Source organism: Rhipicephalus microplus, chromosome 8, assembly GCF_043290135.1.
Source record: "Rhipicephalus microplus isolate Deutch F79 chromosome 8, USDA_Rmic, whole genome shotgun sequence".
In the NCBI taxonomy this organism is placed as follows: domain Eukaryota; kingdom Metazoa; phylum Arthropoda; class Arachnida; order Ixodida; family Ixodidae; genus Rhipicephalus; species Rhipicephalus microplus.
The window spans coordinates 25,810,192-25,827,477 of NC_134707.1; positions in this window are offsets into that span (position 1 = coordinate 25,810,192).

Below are 17,286 nucleotides of genomic sequence, written 5' to 3' on the forward strand. Positions count from 1 at the left end.
ATGACCGAGAGTTTCCATAATTCCATGCAGCTCTCTGAATACATACATAACGCACACGTACCCAGCCTTCTTGTATGAGCAACTTACATACAGGAAGTCAACACGGCTTCAAAGTGTGGGTTGCAAATGTACTTTCTGCGAGAACAAAACACAAAAATACCTCACGCCTAGAACACCGAGGCCTTTAATAAAATAGGACCGCCCCTCGTAGCATCCGGCATAACTTGCTTTCTTGCAGCTCTGGAATGTAACCAAAAGATGCTATGTTCCCACAACACACAAAATTTTTTTTTTTGCTCAATCAAAAGGCGATCTTCCAAGACCTGCTCAGCTGGTAAACATGGATGAAGGCCATTGACCCAGTTACCTCTACGGAGCCTCAGCATATGCGGGAAAAAGCAGTGCGACAATCAGGAAGAATATATAAAACAACAGAGAACGGAGAATGGAACGAAAGGAGGGGGAGCACTAAAAACAAATAGGACCAGTGTTGCTCTCACTGGAACAAAAAAAAAGTGTGAGGACACTCATGACGTCACATAAACGATACTGAATGTGCAGAAGGAGGGGGAGGTAGGAGAGTTCCGTGGGCAAAAGGGCCATGGCGAAAACAATGAACGTGGATGATGTACACAAGCCTGGGAGAACGAGGCTTCGGTGATAAAGAGAGTATATGAAATCATTGGTGAGATAACACACAAGTCGTAAGGATAGAGATATGAGTGTAGCGGGAATATATATGGTCGAGATTGAAACCGGATGCAGGGCCATGGGGAAAAAAGGAGTGGGCACAAAAAAAGGATGATAGTCGATACCGCACAGATCCCGGGCTTCGTAAGGAAGAGCTGGCTACGAAACTGCGGGTCATGCGAGACTTTCGCGCAAGAATGAAGAGGACAGAAGCACGCGAACGATGGGGAACGCAGGGAACAGAGGGAAAAGGGATAAAGGCTGCGTGAAAAACTGGATACGACCGGACGCGGAAGAGACATTGTTTATGGGTTAGGAAGGCAGCGGGACAACAATGGCAAATGTTACACCAGAACTCAATATAAGGCTGAGGACTCGAGCGGAGAAGAAAAGCCAGTGTTTCCCCAAATAGAAGGTGGAAACAGGGTTAAAAAGGGAGGCAATATGAAACTGGCTAGCAAAATATTTGTCCTTGTGTTTCTCGCTACTTATGACACGTGCCAAATCATCGTTGTGGATTATGAAGTTCTCTCTCTTTCTCAGTCTCTCTCTCTCCTTAGTTGTCTCTTGCTTTAACTCTCCATTAGCGCTCTTTACCTCGTGTGTAGCGTTTGGAACACGCTGTCATCACACGATAGAAATTTCTGGCTGGTTTATCGGTGTGCTCAACACAATAGTACCATACACAGTTTTAAAGAAGACATTCTGGAAATAGTATCCATGGCAACTCCTGAAATATCAATAACGATATATATGGAGTTTTACCTGCATGAGATGCGATTATGAAGCATGCTTTAGTTGAGCGCTCTGTAAATTTTGACCACCTGGTTTTGTTTACCGAGCACTGACGTCCCACCACACCCGGGCTCCTTAAATTTCGCCTCCATTGAAATTCCACTGCAGAGGCCAGAATGTTTCGGGTCAGCAGATGAGCCCCATAACCGGTTGACTACCGCGACGAACGACTACTTCTAAAACATTTTCTTGTGCGGCTCACATGGTATCTTTTCAAGTGACAAGCATGGCCCCTACCTTTGAATAACAAGATTAGCGTCCTTTAAGAAAGTGAAATTAAAGTTTGAAAAAACTATCGAAATGCTAGCGAGAAACATAAACGTGTCAAGAGGGCAGTAATTGATTCAGTTACTACTTTTTCACCGTCGTTTTCATTGGGAGCGTAAGCGGGAAAGCTTGTTACACAATGCTTAAAAGGTAGCCCTGTTCTATATCGACGGTGGGGGGCTTGGACGGCAGCTTGGGCAGAATATACAGGCACTATATAGGCATTGACCTAGCGATAATATGAGGAGCAACCCATCTAAGTTTTATTTTGCGCTGGTGTTTGTTGAGTCTTCTCTCGATCCGCACCGTAACATCGTATCACAGCGAGCTCTTCTATTCAGTTTAGGTAAGTGTAAGGGTCGGTTCAACGTTTCGAGAAAGTGTGGAGAAAGAGAACCTCGAGAAAACTCGAGACGTGGGCATTCTTTTCTCTCGTTTCTCGAACATTGTTTCCCGTCTTTCTCGCGCCGCACATATTGACTCTTCGACAGCGTCAGCAATTGCTCGCTGGTACGGCCCGCATCAAGTGCCCTGTCGACCCAGATCAACACGTCAATCACTGCTCCTCCCTGAAATTACGTGGCTCGACACGGCTAGGCAGGAAACCGGGTCAGATGCAAGGGTTCCCGTATTCCCGATTGTTTTCCCACTGTCGGGCATCTGGGAAGACCTTATCCTCCGAAACCAACTAGGTCATAGCAAGCAATTATTGGCATGTCAACGACCAGGTCAAGCGTCCGAAAGCGTTCATTGCTAGCTTCTGGGCAACTGCTGGTTTGCCTTTTCTTTCACGCGTAAGCAGAATTCCAGCATGAAGAGGAAATCGAGTGGCGGTGTGGTGGTTAGGCGTCATCTTGTGTGTACAACAAACAGTGTAACCATTTTACTATCTCAGGCCGGTGATAGTCCCACCAACTTATGTTATATAAGAAAAAAAAAACTGGAGAGATGCGAAACGTGTAAAACGGGTGTTTCAGTTCTACAAACGTGAAAGCCGGGGAGGGGGCGAAGTGCGCAGTGTTTTGACAGAGATTTCTTTAGCGAGCCACTAGTGGGTGTGCCAATCCTGAAACCGGGAATATAGGGAAGGGCGTTCCCGCTCCACGAACATTGTCAGAAAACTGCGTCGGATTGTAGCTTAACGTAATGTGGTGCTTCTTGCATGCTATCCCGGTTTTAGTTCACTATGCCATGTACGAAAGGGTGTTTCGGCTTCCCTAACACCGTCGACTACTTGGTGGCCTAACTGTTAAATTCTTAATTTTCAGTGAACCGTCTTTGGTAAAACATTGGATGTGAACACGGCGGCACCAAATTTTATGATGGACCGTGATTACATGACACACTGTGACGACATTAAACGCAAACAGTCCTAGCAACTCAGGTGCTTCGCACCTAAACAGCAACAAAGCAGAAAACCTTGCAGTTCAGATTGTTATATGATTGCAAAATTTCTTATTTCTGATCTCTGTGAAAACAAAGAACAATGGGTGTTTTTTTTTTTTCGTGTGTGTGAGTCCTGGTTGACCCCACCGATGACTCTCCTTCAAGAGGCACGGAAACACTCTTTTTTGAGATCCTTACACTCTCGTCGGGGTGTCGTGGCACCCAAAACAGACTTACCGCACCTCTTTCATGAGAGCCACGGATACTTGGCGAGTCAATACTCACAGATAAGTCTTCCATTTATATTTTACCATTCGTGTTCACCGGCACCTATATGTATTTATCGGTAACGCTCGTAGCTCAAAAGGTAACATAAGACAAGTATTCCGAGCATGCATTGAACGAAGGAAATCAGAGTATACATTCTTTAGCCTGAGTTGCCCTTGCGCCACTAAAATTTGTCATCATCGTCATAGTATACGAAAAGCTGTGTTTCCCCGATTCAACTGAGAAATGCCACCTTAAGTACTTTCGGCATTATTCAAATTATGAAAGCGCTAGATAAGCTAGACATTAGCTAAGGTCAGTTGCTACAAGAACAGCTGTGCAACAACAACGACGGGCATTACGAAGTACCTTAAGGGGCAGAATAACAATAATACTTGGGCTCTAACGTGACGAAACCTTGGAATGCAAGGTAAGATGAATTCTAGCATTGTACACTGCTAGGTGGGCAGATGAGATTAGGAAGTTCGCGGGTTTAAAGTGGCAGCAGCAAGCACAGGACCGAGTTGACTGGCGGAACATGGGAGAGGCCTTTGTCCTGCAGTGGGCGTAGTCATGCTGATGATGATTATCAGGATGAGTCTTCCCCGAGCAAGCACCAACAAGAAGTCGTGCTTGTATTATTAGTTTATTTAGCATAAGTCTGGGCAAGTACCCGAAAAGAATATAATTGAACAAACATTAAGGACACACGTAAGTTTACTTCATCTTAATACTTTTTCTAGCATAATGTTTTCCTTAATGATAGTACAACCGAACGCTTCGTAGCGGGAACGTTTTGCAAGGGTCGGAAACCCTATAAAACGGCGACCGAGTTTCAGACACGATTTACGAGGAGTTGAGCTGTCGTACTTCTACGTGCACTGCGGCAATCCCTGCACGTGACGGGATCTTTGACGTCACAAGAAAGTTCGTGACCCGAAAGGTCAGGGTGGTAAATTGATGGCACTCATTTTCAGGAAGGAAGCGAATAAGGCCTTTCTTTTGGATTTTTCTAGATGAAAGCCTCCAGAAAATGCCATGGCTGGTTGGCAACGAACGAATCCCTGACACATCTTGCCGAAAAAAAAATTGCGTGGTTCGTTTTATGGCTGACACCCCAATGTCTTTAAGCCTACGTGCCAGGCAATGTTATTTCATCCACTTAATGCAATCGCCTTCCGTCTCAAAAAAAAAAAAAAGGCGCGGTTTCTTTCTGGCTTGTCTTACTGTCTCTCTTGGTAGAACTTTTTTGCATACAAATGTGTACGCTTATGTTTTGTTTTTTCATATGAACACCTTATCTGTCTTCAATATCGGTAAAACAGAACCTTTTAGCAAAGATTAATAGATTAACTGTGTTCTTAAGGTGATCCCTTATATCGCGTTCAAACGTATTAGCGGAAAGCCGTAACTTACTAATAGTTATAGAAGCAGTAACGCATACAATTAAGATAATCTGGGGGTTACTTATAATATGTGCGTCTAATCTTTTAAACGTTTCAATGAAGCTTTGATAAGCAAATAAGACATCTTGCTTATCAACGCCAAGTTGCAGATCTGGTCTTTGATACCTGCAATCAAACGGCGACATGGAGCCGTATGTGAAAATTCACGACGGGAAGAGATAGGCCCTCAGACCCCCTTTTTTTATATTCCAGCAGTTTAATTACATCTCTCGTTCTGCGTTGCTCCAGACGTGAGAAATCACTTCATAGATAAACCCCCATTTTTCGGGCAAAATGAAACATTTAAAAAGGCGCGAAACTTTGGGAAAAGGCAGGGACATCACTCGAACCAGGAAAATGTGTCCTTTTTTTTTTGTCTCACGCACATTGACGGGGAACGGAGCATTTGAAAGGAATGAAAACAAGCCGCAAAGAAAGAAAGAAAGAGAGAGAGAGAGAGAGAAAGAAAAAGAAAGAAGGAAGGAAGGAAGGAAAGAAAGAAAGAAAGAAAAAAAGAAAGAACGAAATAAAGAAAGAAAAAACAAAGACAGAAAGAACGAAAGAAAGAAAGAAAGAAAGAAAGAAAGAAAGAAAGAAAGAAAGAAAGAAAGAAAGAAAGAAAGAAAGAAAGAAATAATTGATTGATTTGTGGGGTTTAACGTCCCAAAACCACCATATGATTATGAGAGACACCGTAGTGGAGGGCTCAGGAAATTTCGACCACCTGGGGTTCTTTAACGTGCACCCAAATCTGAGCACACGGGCCTACAACATTTCGCCTCCATCGGAAATGAAGAAAGAAAGAAAGAAAGAAAGAAAGAAAGAAAGAAAGAAAGAAAGAAAGAAAGAAAGAAAGAAAGAAAGAAAGAAAGAAAGAAAGAAAGAAAGAATTGATTGATTTGTGGGGTTTAACGTCCCAAAACCACCATATGATTATGAGAGACACCGTAGTGGAGGGCTCAGGAAATTTCGACCACCTGGGGTTCTTTAACGTGCACCCAAATCTGAGCACACGGGCCTACAACATTTCCGCCTCCATCGGAAATGAAGAAAGAAAGAAAGAAAGAAAGAAAGAAAGAAAGAAAGAAAGAAAGAAAGAAAGAAAGAAAGAAAGAAAGAAAGAAAGAAAGAAAGAAAGAAAGAAAGAAAGAAAGAAAGAAAGAAAGAAAGAAAGAAAGAAAGAAAGAATGCGGAGGGGCGAAGCCTGTATGGATGGGTGTCCTTGTTTGTCTTCCCCTAGTGCCATGTTTCAATTCCCCGTGGTCTGTACAGTAGGGTGCTCCTGCTCCACTAACGTCCTCGGCTACCCATTGTGGCGCATGCCTGGCTTTTATGATGGAACATGACTGCACGACACACCACGACAACAGGAGGCGCCAACGAGCCTAGCACCTAAAATGAATATGCTCGTAAGACATATGTATGAAATAAGAGATAACTGCCTTCACCGCATGCATTCAATGCACACGATCACAGTAAGCAAGCACGCATTCGATCCACACGATTGCAGTTAGTGATAAAGGATATCACCACAACGTTTTTACTACTACTAGTTGTAATAACAGCTTTTCCAGATTCCGCAGTGAAGGTCGGTGTGGTCGGTATTCGAAAGATAGTTCCCTCAAGGGCCAAACTGGCTGAAGGGTAATAACGCTTGCAGCCATACAATAAAACCTGCTGCTGGTCGAGTTGGTTCATACTTGAAAAAAAGCAGTGCTGTGTGGAACAATAAGATTGTGCACAACAACATGTACAATACTCTGCTCCTTTTCAGTGTTGGTTCATACTTCAAACTAAACGGTAATCGCAAATCGCACGCAAGTACATTGTGGGATCCACACAAGGACACGGTGGTATTTAGCTGAAGGGCACAGTGCGCTTGCCTTTTTTTTTTTGGTTGGTTGGTGTTTTAGGGTAAATGCTATGCGCAGATCGTACACTAATTGATTGATTGATATGTGGCGTTTAACGTCTCGAAACCACAATATGATTATGGGAGATGCCATAGTGAAGGACTGCAGAAATTTCGACAACCAGGTGTTCTTTAACGTGCACCCAAATCTGAGAACACGGGCCTACAACATTTTCGTCCCCATCGAAAATAGAGCTACCGTAGCCGGGACTCGATCCCGCGACCTACGCATCAGCAGCCGAGTACCTCAGCCACTGGACCACTGCGGTGAGGCGTCCTTGTGTACATGAAACTTACCATTCATATTTCATGTTATACAATATCCATAAGTACTCGCCTTCATTGCATTCTTTTGAGTCCGTTTTCAAATGTGGCATCTCTTATCACTATCGTCTATTTACAGCACACGCCTTCCATCTCGGGTATTTCCTGTCACCTTACAGCACAAAAACGTGTCCCAGTTTGGTACGGCTACTATTATGCGTTTGGGTCGCTGAAATATTGGATCTATTCCTTTCGCGGACTTTTTCATTCATGCGAAGGAATAAGAGGGCCAATGTTGCTAGTAAGCAATGTCGCGTATATCCTTTGCTTCGCGCTGTGTGTTCTTTTCTTTTGTTTATCTCTCAGAAACCTCTTTTGTTTTGATCTTGCGGCGAAATTCGTCTTCTAGCTCGCCCTCCGTTTGCGATTATGCGTGAGAACACGCCCCAGTTCCGCCAGCAAACTCTAAACCTCGGTAACATATGGCTTATAGCCCGCACACACATTACCCATTTCACGCCCGTCGAGGGGAAATTCCTCGACTCGAGAAATTGCTATCTGCGACCTGCGTGACAACTCTTCCGAAGAAACGCGGACGACGAGAGAAGCGACAGTTCAGAAACTGGGTGCGGTGCGTTTGACGTGATGCTTAGTGCAACTAATGACCGACGTCGTGTTAGTTCGGAAACCTGCTACGCAGCTGCGCTTCTAGGGGCGGTGGGGAAGGCATTCAGAATAACTCACCCCTTTTCCTGGGAACGTATCTGAAAGGAACAAGGCAGTTGGAAGGTGAGGTGACCGAAGATGTGGACATTTCTTCTAAATCTCCCCAACACCCGTGCTGCCTAAACCTTAATTTATTGTCTTTCTGAGTGCCTACTTTAATTGACGAGAATTTCTAACCACAAAAAAAAAAACACCCGCCACATGAAAAAGATACACTAAGGAAAAGCACTTGTCTCTTGGGCGTCTTTGTCATGTGCTCTGTTTTATTTTATTAAATTGTTCATATATTTACTTATTTGTCGGCACATCGAGTTTTCATAGTGAAAGACTTAACAAATCTTGAAGTTCCTATCAGCGCACTTGAAAGTTATACAATTTTTTGCAAAAGTCTCATTGTTTTGTCACGTGCTAACTCATAGTTTTAAATTACCATTATCAGTAAAACTACCGTGATGATCGTTCTACGACTGCGTGAATTCGGCGTCCAGCTCTTAACTTGCAAAATTTATTGAATAATTGCTTTCGTGGCCAATGTGGGGGTCGAAGTTCTGAAGCAATAAGTGTTCTCCAAAATATTGAGTTAATCCTTTTTTTTATTTTCTATTATTAACAGGATGTAAGGAGATGTTCGCACACAAATAAGCCACCGCCTACCCCTTAGCTCTTACAGGTGTCTAAAAAGACAGCACATGGGGTTGAAAATTTCTTAACATAACAAATCCGCAGCAACATTGTGATGAAAACCACGGCAGTGCGAAGTCTCAAATGTATGAATAGTATCCATTTACGTAAAGTGCTGAAGTCACACACTATGCAGATTAGTTATCACTAAATACAGATCAGGGGAGACAACATAGACATCAATCACATATACTCATATAAAAGGTGATGTTTCATTGTTCTTTATAGCTACCCTAAACCACCCATCATATGACGATGTGGAAGGTCATCCGTACAAGATTTGAAAAAAGAGGGATTCGTCCCACTTGGAAATATTGAAAACGAGGCCCCCTCCAACAAGTCCTCAATCAACAATACTAAGAACTCAAGAATAAAAAAAGGCTAGTTTAAATGAGAAGCTTGTGGGTGTCACCAATGCCCACTTTTTTGTTTAGTTTTTATTTTGATAATCGGTCGTGAGACCTATTCGTCTCTTCATTTCATCTTCAAAACTTACGCGAACGTTTCAAGCGAAAAACTTGAAGCAAATCTCATGAGGGGTCAGTGCAACAGCTCAATGGATGACGTTAGCTGGACTTAGTTGTCATAGTTTTTGTATGCTACGGAATGGAAGAGCTGCTTTTCTCTCGCTTGGCGCGTTCCGCTTCCCTTCATGGAGGAGCCTTTCCCGGCGCTGACCCAAATTCCGCGCACACATTTTAAAAACAGATTCGGAGAAACTAAGAAACCCGGGTTCATATGTAAAACGACAAGAAGCAAAGAAAAAAAATTGTGTCCTAGACAGGCTGAAATTTCAGCGACTAATTCCGGCCCGAAAGAGCCGCCCCATTATACGATCCTTCACGTACTGTCGTAAAAAGAAAAAAGCCCTTCAAGTTTATGGCCCACATTGAACTCTTTCAGAGTACCCTCCTGTCAACAACCGCCTCAGTCGCGAGGCAGAGATCATTGTGCATATAATATTTATATTTGAAATATTTTTAGTCCTATTTATGTAAAGCGGATAGGGGGTAAGAACAGCTCGTCGTTGACATCTCATTTGTGAAGCTTTGTTGCTGGCTTGGAATCCCAGAAAAAAACGTCCCTAAGAAGCTCAATGCACCAAGGGGACGAAGTTTCCGGCCTTAAGCAATTCATTTAGAGCCCTCATTGCAATCACGCAAAAAAGAAAGAACACAAAAACACAAGGAGGTGCACGACACGAATGCTAAAGTCGTGCACTTTTTGTTTTGTGCTCCTCTTTTGTGTGATTATCGGGATGAATATGTTCCAACTAGCTCAATTAGCTACTTAACTTTATTCACAGTACACCACGCTTCTTCGCGATCCTAATCCTTGGTTCAACTCAACTTGTCTTGCTTCTTTGTTTACTCTTTCTCTTGTGTACTGTCATGCGTTGTTGCTCAACTTTTAAAGAGAGTGTCATATACTAATCATTAAACTTTTTCCCGGTTTTGTAATGTGTAGTACGCACAGTTCCAGCTGTGTGCACTACACATTGCGAAATCGGGGGAAATTCTAGGGGTAATATGCGGCGCTTTGAAGTGCACACAGTTACAATGTGTAGAGCACGCTGATTTCATCATTCATTTATAATATTGTCTCCTTCATGCCCTTTCTTTTTACTTCAAAGTCACTGTTGCCTAAGAATTACTAGAAGATTAGAAGTAAGTCAAAGTACAATGCATAAGATTTCCGAGGGAGGAGGGCTGCATTTTCGATGGAGACGGAAATGTTGTAGGCCCGTGTGCTCAGATTTGGGTGCCCGTTAAAAAACTCCGGGTGGTTGATATTTCTGGAGCCCTCCACTACGGTGTCTGTCATATTCATATGGTAATTTCGGGACGTTAAACTCCACAAATCAATCAAATCAAGGCTTGGGGGGGGGGGGAATTGCTGGCTATTGCTTAAGAAGAATAGATAGCTCAGGACCAACAGCGGGCAAGAAAACGACAGAACGAGCACTACAGGATGGACGAGCACATACATACATACATACATACATACATACATACATACATACATACATACATACATACATACATACGTACGTACGTACGTACGTACGTACGTACGTACGTACGTACGTACGTACGTACGTGCGTGCGTGCGTGCGTGCGTGCGTGCGTGCGTGCGTACGTACGTACGTACATACATACATACATACATACATACATACATACATACATACATACATACATACATACATACATACATACATACATACATACATACATACATACATACATACATACATACATACATACATACATACATACATACATACATACATACATACATACATACATACATACATGCATGCATGCATGCATGCATGCATGCATCGTTCCTTATCAGATTTTCAGTGAAGCTTCATGAATCCAAGCTGTGGGTGTCTTTCACCGACGTAAAGATTAGATATCGAAATTTGTTTATCTGGCGAACATTGCATAACCACTCAATGCAACATGGAGTTGAAATATAAATAGTATCAAACTGTTACTTCAATACGTTCATTGAAAAACAAGCAACACCAAACGTAGGTTTCTACGTCAAGCACTTCTTGAGCAAGAAAACAAGTTTTTTGCCCTCTTTTCACAGTTTGGCTGTATAACTTGAACCGTGACACAGAGCGCGTTAACATGATGAGCCTTAGTTTCAATCTCAACGTCAAAGTATCTACTCGTGTTTTCGAGGAAACTTTCGGTTTAAAATCGACGACAGCTCTTGTTCAATCACTTCCGCGTTCTTTTTTAACTCTACTTGAATAACCGCAACCAACTCAAGCTTTACTATAGCCTCGATAGAGCTTACCCACGCAAGATTGCCTTTCTAAAAATAACTGAAAGAAAAAAATTGTTATTTTTTTCGTGAAAACTAGGCTGTCATTCGAAAGCTGAACGTGGACTTTCGTTCCAAACATTAGTAGGGTTAGCCCCTGGCGTCCAAAGAACCGGAAGCTATGCCTTAGTTTATTTTCGCCCACACGCGTATTCGGGTATTTTGCACCATCCAATTACATTGTGTGTATCACTTAATCTTACTCGCTACAAACAAGCTTGTTTAATACAACGACTGAAAAGACTACGCCGATACCAAGGTTTCGGGGAATGGGATTTTCACACGGCCACTTTTCAAAGTCTTCTACTTTGTCAATCGAGTTTTTAAGGGGAGTGTGTAAGCACTTCGCTTTTTTTTTTTCGGAAAACATTGAGGAACGTTAGCGTATTGAATGAGATCGGACGAGTTTGAGTGCGAGGATGTTCGTCTTCTAGGTTTTCAATTTGAAACCCTGAGGCCAAGCATACATGCGAAAAGTTGAGCTTCGGGGTGGTTTTATCAAATAACCTTGATGAGAATCCGGACGCTCGCTTGCGTTCCTTTAGGAATAGTGTTTAGAATATAGCGCGGGAAGGAGACAAACTGAACATGTTTGTGAAAGACTGCTGCGTTTAAACTTCCGGCCCATAATTTTTATACTAGATTCCCTGTCACGAAACTCGTTTTGTATGCCGTACCTACATGAACATCCTATTTCTCTAGTAAATCTGGTCACACAGTTTCTATACCAATACTAGCTAAACAGGAGCAACGATTCCGGGAGGTTTCTGAATAACGCAGGCAGATAAAGAAGCCCTTGAGATGCGTGGCTTTTTTTCCCCTCTCTTTCTAATGCCAAATACTAAAACATGGTTCATCAATGCACGCGATTCTGTGGCGGTGTAGCGTGCACACGGGGAGTAATATATTTGAAAAGAAAAGAAAATACGAAGCATGGTGCAGTGTTATCGATTTAGGCGCTACACGGAACACGATGGCGATGACGAAAGCCCGTCGAAAGCGTCCACATAATTGCTGTCAAAATAAAAATAAAAGCAAGTTGTGCAGAAAAACTGAGACTGCAGCGCGGAACCCGATAAATCAAAATGAAAATTCAATGTTTACCGTACTTCGTGGGCACGTGGCAAGGTCAAGCCATATTTGATCGTAAAATCGATAGAAAAAAAGGTGAAGGTATTGACAGTTTACGCACAGGTGCACGTCAAGTTCAAATCCTTCAGAGCCCACCTTGAAAGCGGGCAAGAGGATGCGAGCTGTTGTATGGTAATTTGTTCTGTGTGTCCCCGTATGGCAATGAGTGTGACATATTCAAGGTTCCATACAACACGCTTACTTTTTCCACGATGCTCAGTACAAAGACAGTGATCCACTTGTTTTGGATTGGTGGACTTTTGTGGCGTTAGTTTCAAATTTTGTTTTTCTAATGCATATATATACATTGCCCACTTTGCATGACACATGCCTGTGCGAGTGCGTCCACCTTTCACGTCCTTTAAATCAAGCGTGTGTTTACTTTCTGCATACGTTGAACAAACTGGCATGTGCACTCACGCAGTCACCAGTGAAAACAGCTAAAGCGTTGGTAAAGTCTATGCAACAGTTATATTCTAATGTAACCCATACGCGTGCGCGCAGAAGGTTGCTCAGGGTTCTCCAATAAAGTAGGAGGTAGTGCCACAGCACCCCCTCTTCACATTGGTCGTGTTCGACAGAACACAGTCTATCAATTGGATAAAAGAACGAGGAGGAGGAAGAAGACGAATGAAGGAAAGGCGTGCAACTCTACGAAACGCAGGTTGAGTTTGGTATTCTTCAACGGGAGAAGGGCAATAAAAGATGAATGATGAGGAAGCGAGAAAAAGTCAATATACAAAAAAAATTGCCCGCAGCTTCCCTCGGGGGAACACTGAGGAGGATGCGGACCATATAATTGGTTAACGGGATGTTAAAGTGCGACTTACTTGGGTCGATGGCTAAATTGGTTAACGTGGTTGTGAAATGGGGTGTTAAATTGCGACTTACTTGGGTCGATGGCTAAATTGCTTAACGTGGTTGTAGGAGGGGGTGTTAAATGAGTGAACACGTACACACGTATGCGAAAGGGCGGCGCTGGTCGAAGGGACGTCGATCATTGTGTTTGTGGATTCGTTGGAATTCATTTCACCGCGACCTTGGACGTCGACGCGCCGTACAAACCAACCGACGAGCGGCAACTGAGCGAGCGAGCGCCGACCTTGAGTATATATATACAGCACGACGGCGCATGCACTGTCAGCTGTTGAATGTTCTCGAAGCGCGACGCCACATGCGCGTCCACTGGAGAATCAGGAGAATTGTAGATGTCGAACGCGGTGTGTAGAGGAGGAAGGGTGCACAGATGGTGGAGGAGTGAAGCGCGCGCGGTGTGTAGAGGAGGATGGGATGCACAGATGGTGGAAGAGTGGGCGACGGCGCGACGGCGCATGCGCGCGCGTCAGCTGTCGAATGTTCGAGAAGCGGTGTGGACGGCGCCGACGACGCGGACGGCGCACTACAAGGCGCGAGTATAAGATGCTCCGCATCTAATATTCAAGTGAGCTAAATTAGCACTGCTGCTTAGAAGTGTGGCAGCTTGGGCAGTTGGTATGGCATGACGATAGTTATAGCGCGAGAACAAAACGACGAAACAGAGACAAAAAGACGCGGAAGACACGAGCACTCGTGTCTTTTCGTGTCCTTCTTGTCTCCGTGTCGTCGTTTTGTTCTCGCGCTATAACTATAGTCAAGCACTGTTGCGTTCCATAGCGCTCGACGCAGGATTTCAGACGTATCACATTGCACTGTGGGTAGACGAGTAATGGTGCCTAATAAAGGCGTGTGATTACTGGACATAGCACATCCAATACCTGTTGTACAGACTGAGCGTACGGGGCCCGAAGGTTACAAACCAATCATACTGCTTAAATCGCGGTTGGACACAAGTGAAAAGGAAGATAAAAGTAGGAAGATTGACCGGAAGACTTCGCGAGTTTCTCAGCGGGCTGAATCAATGGATGCGAAAATTTAAAAAAAAAATGAAAAGACGTTTTTTGCACGACAACCGAAATTTGGTCCCCGGTATTCAAGGGGTTAAAAGGAGAACGTAAGTTGTTCTTTGAATACATCGTGATGGGTCCACGGCTGGCATTGTCAAAGACCGCACATGTTCATAATCCATGCTTTTAGAAGAAGAACGTGTTTAATGAGAAGAGAGAAGGGAGGTCGGCCTTGAAAGCGGGTTTGTGGCCTTGAACTCCTCACTGGGATAAGGGGAAAATGGAAAGAAAGAGGAGGGTATGATGAAGGTGAGTGTGGTATAGCACAATGAGTCACTGCACACAATGTCTCGTTCGGTGTAGTACACGCACAAAAGTCTCTACCATAGCAGATGCTCTAAAGACGGGAATCTAAACCTGTCTTGCTTATAAATGCGAGCAGGCCATTTAAACTGCGTTGGGCTTGATCCACAGGTACCCAAGCACTCAAAAGTTTATCTTCTGGAAAGGGTCGGCAGTCTAGGTCATCTGTGAGGTGCTTAAGAGATTGTCGTTCAATTGCGCATAAAGGGCACACACACACAGATTTTTAAGTATACATTACGGTCCGTATGAGTAATGCTGTATGAGCAAACTTGGCTTCTTTTCTTGATTATTCGGGAGAGGGGACTACATGCCACACCCCTTCGCACACCCTATGCGTGCTCATAGCATGTGTGGCCTAAGAAACATGCGAATGTAGTTTGCACGAATGATACGATGAATAGTGCCTTTGTTATAAGCCGCATAACCACCGACGAATAGGCCCCATAACCACCGCAGAGTGTCTCTCCCCGCAGAGCAGAGCCAGCTGCTTGCGCGCTCCGCAAACACGTGGGCAAGACTGTACAATGGCCAACTCTCACGTCCAGAACGATAGAGCGCCGCGTTCGGAACTGCTTGAGCGACATCTGCAGTCACAAATACACCAACTCTGAACGTGCGCGACGCCAACGACGCACCTCCTTTGCGTTTTCGATGCTCGTTTGTCACCGCAGGTGAAACAACCGCCTTGGCTCTTGTAAGATCTCTGAACAATAGAGCGGAAAGAACAAAAAAAGTAATAATAAACGAGAAGCGAACCGTTGTCATCAGGACAATACCATAAACAGAGCATAAGTTGCATATATAAATGATGCTGATTTGTGTTATTACTGTTTTTTTTTGTCGGCGCTAAACAGTTGGCAGTGCTTCTGACAGTCAAAGCAATTACCGTGGATGCGACTATAAACACAGACGGTGAGTACGAGGCAGGTGCCATGCATGTTCGGATAGGGACACTTCTCTGATGGAGTGCGCTAGCATTCACTTTTACGAACTTGGCAAAAATTCGCGAGCTGCGTTTAACTTCACAAGTACCTGTACAGATGCTCTCTAAATAATTCGGAACACCCAACACACAGACGCTCACTGGGGAAGCGCACCAGCGGATAAATATAGGCAAGGTCAGCGCATGCGCAGCACACTTGACGAGCAAGTTTTTCTCTCTGGTTCATCTGGATTGGCGTTGTCTTCCTCCAAAAAAAAAAAAGGGCGCTCAGCGATCTTCAGCGATACGACAACGAGGGCCGGACAGATAGGGACCTGTAGCATGCACGCTCCGTATTTCATAAATAAGAAAACTGGTCGATTCCTTGCGGCGTGTTCTCGTGATAATCTGCATCCATTCTGTGAGACTGCGTGGCTCGACTACAAAGGCATTCTCATCTACTTTACACCACGTTAGTCTGTTTTGCGAAGTATTAGTTTTTGCTTCAATTATCTTGCGATCCATGTTTCTACTAGCGTGGTTATACGATAACAAATCGTATTATCACATGCACTCCCATTACAAGTGTGGCTGTGACAGTGCTGTAAATTATTTTAGAAAGTGGAATAATACGGCGTATTAGTCAAAGCAAGTTTCAATGAGAGACCGATTTTGTACTTACTGTAATTAGGATACACACGACTCCAGAGTTTCTTATTGGCACTGCAGATGTCACGTTGTGCATATGTTTGGGTACAAACCAATTACAGAATCTGGGCGCTTGATGACGAGAGTTTTTTGTCTAACCATGTCCTGCGCCAGGCGTTACGAGTAGCGTCCCCCAAGCAGTATGATAGATGGCACTGTTTAATCCCCATTTCTCGTATCATTCCCTAGATGGCGTTGGTCCAATAGAAGTGTGTGCGATAGGATGGACGGAGGCATTGGCGTACGCATGAACGGACGGATGCACAAACTCATGGACGCAAGCAAGGACGAATGGGTGCATGAACGAACGCACAAACGAACGCACGGACAGACGCTTCACCCCACTCATCATAGTTAGCTCCGTAGATATGCTGTACTTCTTTACATTTCAATCACGCGTCATCATTGTTTGTCAGACATTTATTGTCGTTTGCTCTCAAGTAGTATACAATGCTGGTAGTTGCTAGCCTGTCTCAGGTAAACGCATAATAAATAGCATCATAGTAAATATATATTTATAGCAAGAAGAACACGTTTTCTTTTCGTACAAAACAAATAACTGAACCATTACTGCGTTTGGTCGACGTGCTCATGGCCGAATCAGACAAACACGCCGCCCTTTGCCAGCACTAGCGACAACCACCTCCCGTAAATATTCTGATAAAACGATAAGTATGGCCCCAACGTAACAAAAAAGAAAAACAACAACCACCGAAGTACTCGAACATGCATGCACGCACGGATGCTTAGACTGCAACGCCATGCATTCTCACACAGCTTTTTACAGACACTAACCACCCATTCCCCTTACCAAAGCCCCAAGGGCTACCGTTTTGCAGCAACGCAATGCAACTCTACGTGCACTGGAAAGCGATGCTTACTTTCTGTAGGGAGACCGCGCAGACAATCGTACTACTTTTTTTGTGGGCACGCTCTGCAGGCGAGCGGCTCCTGGTCCGGCGTTACGTGGTGGCCACCATACTGGCGTCCCGAATTATTCTG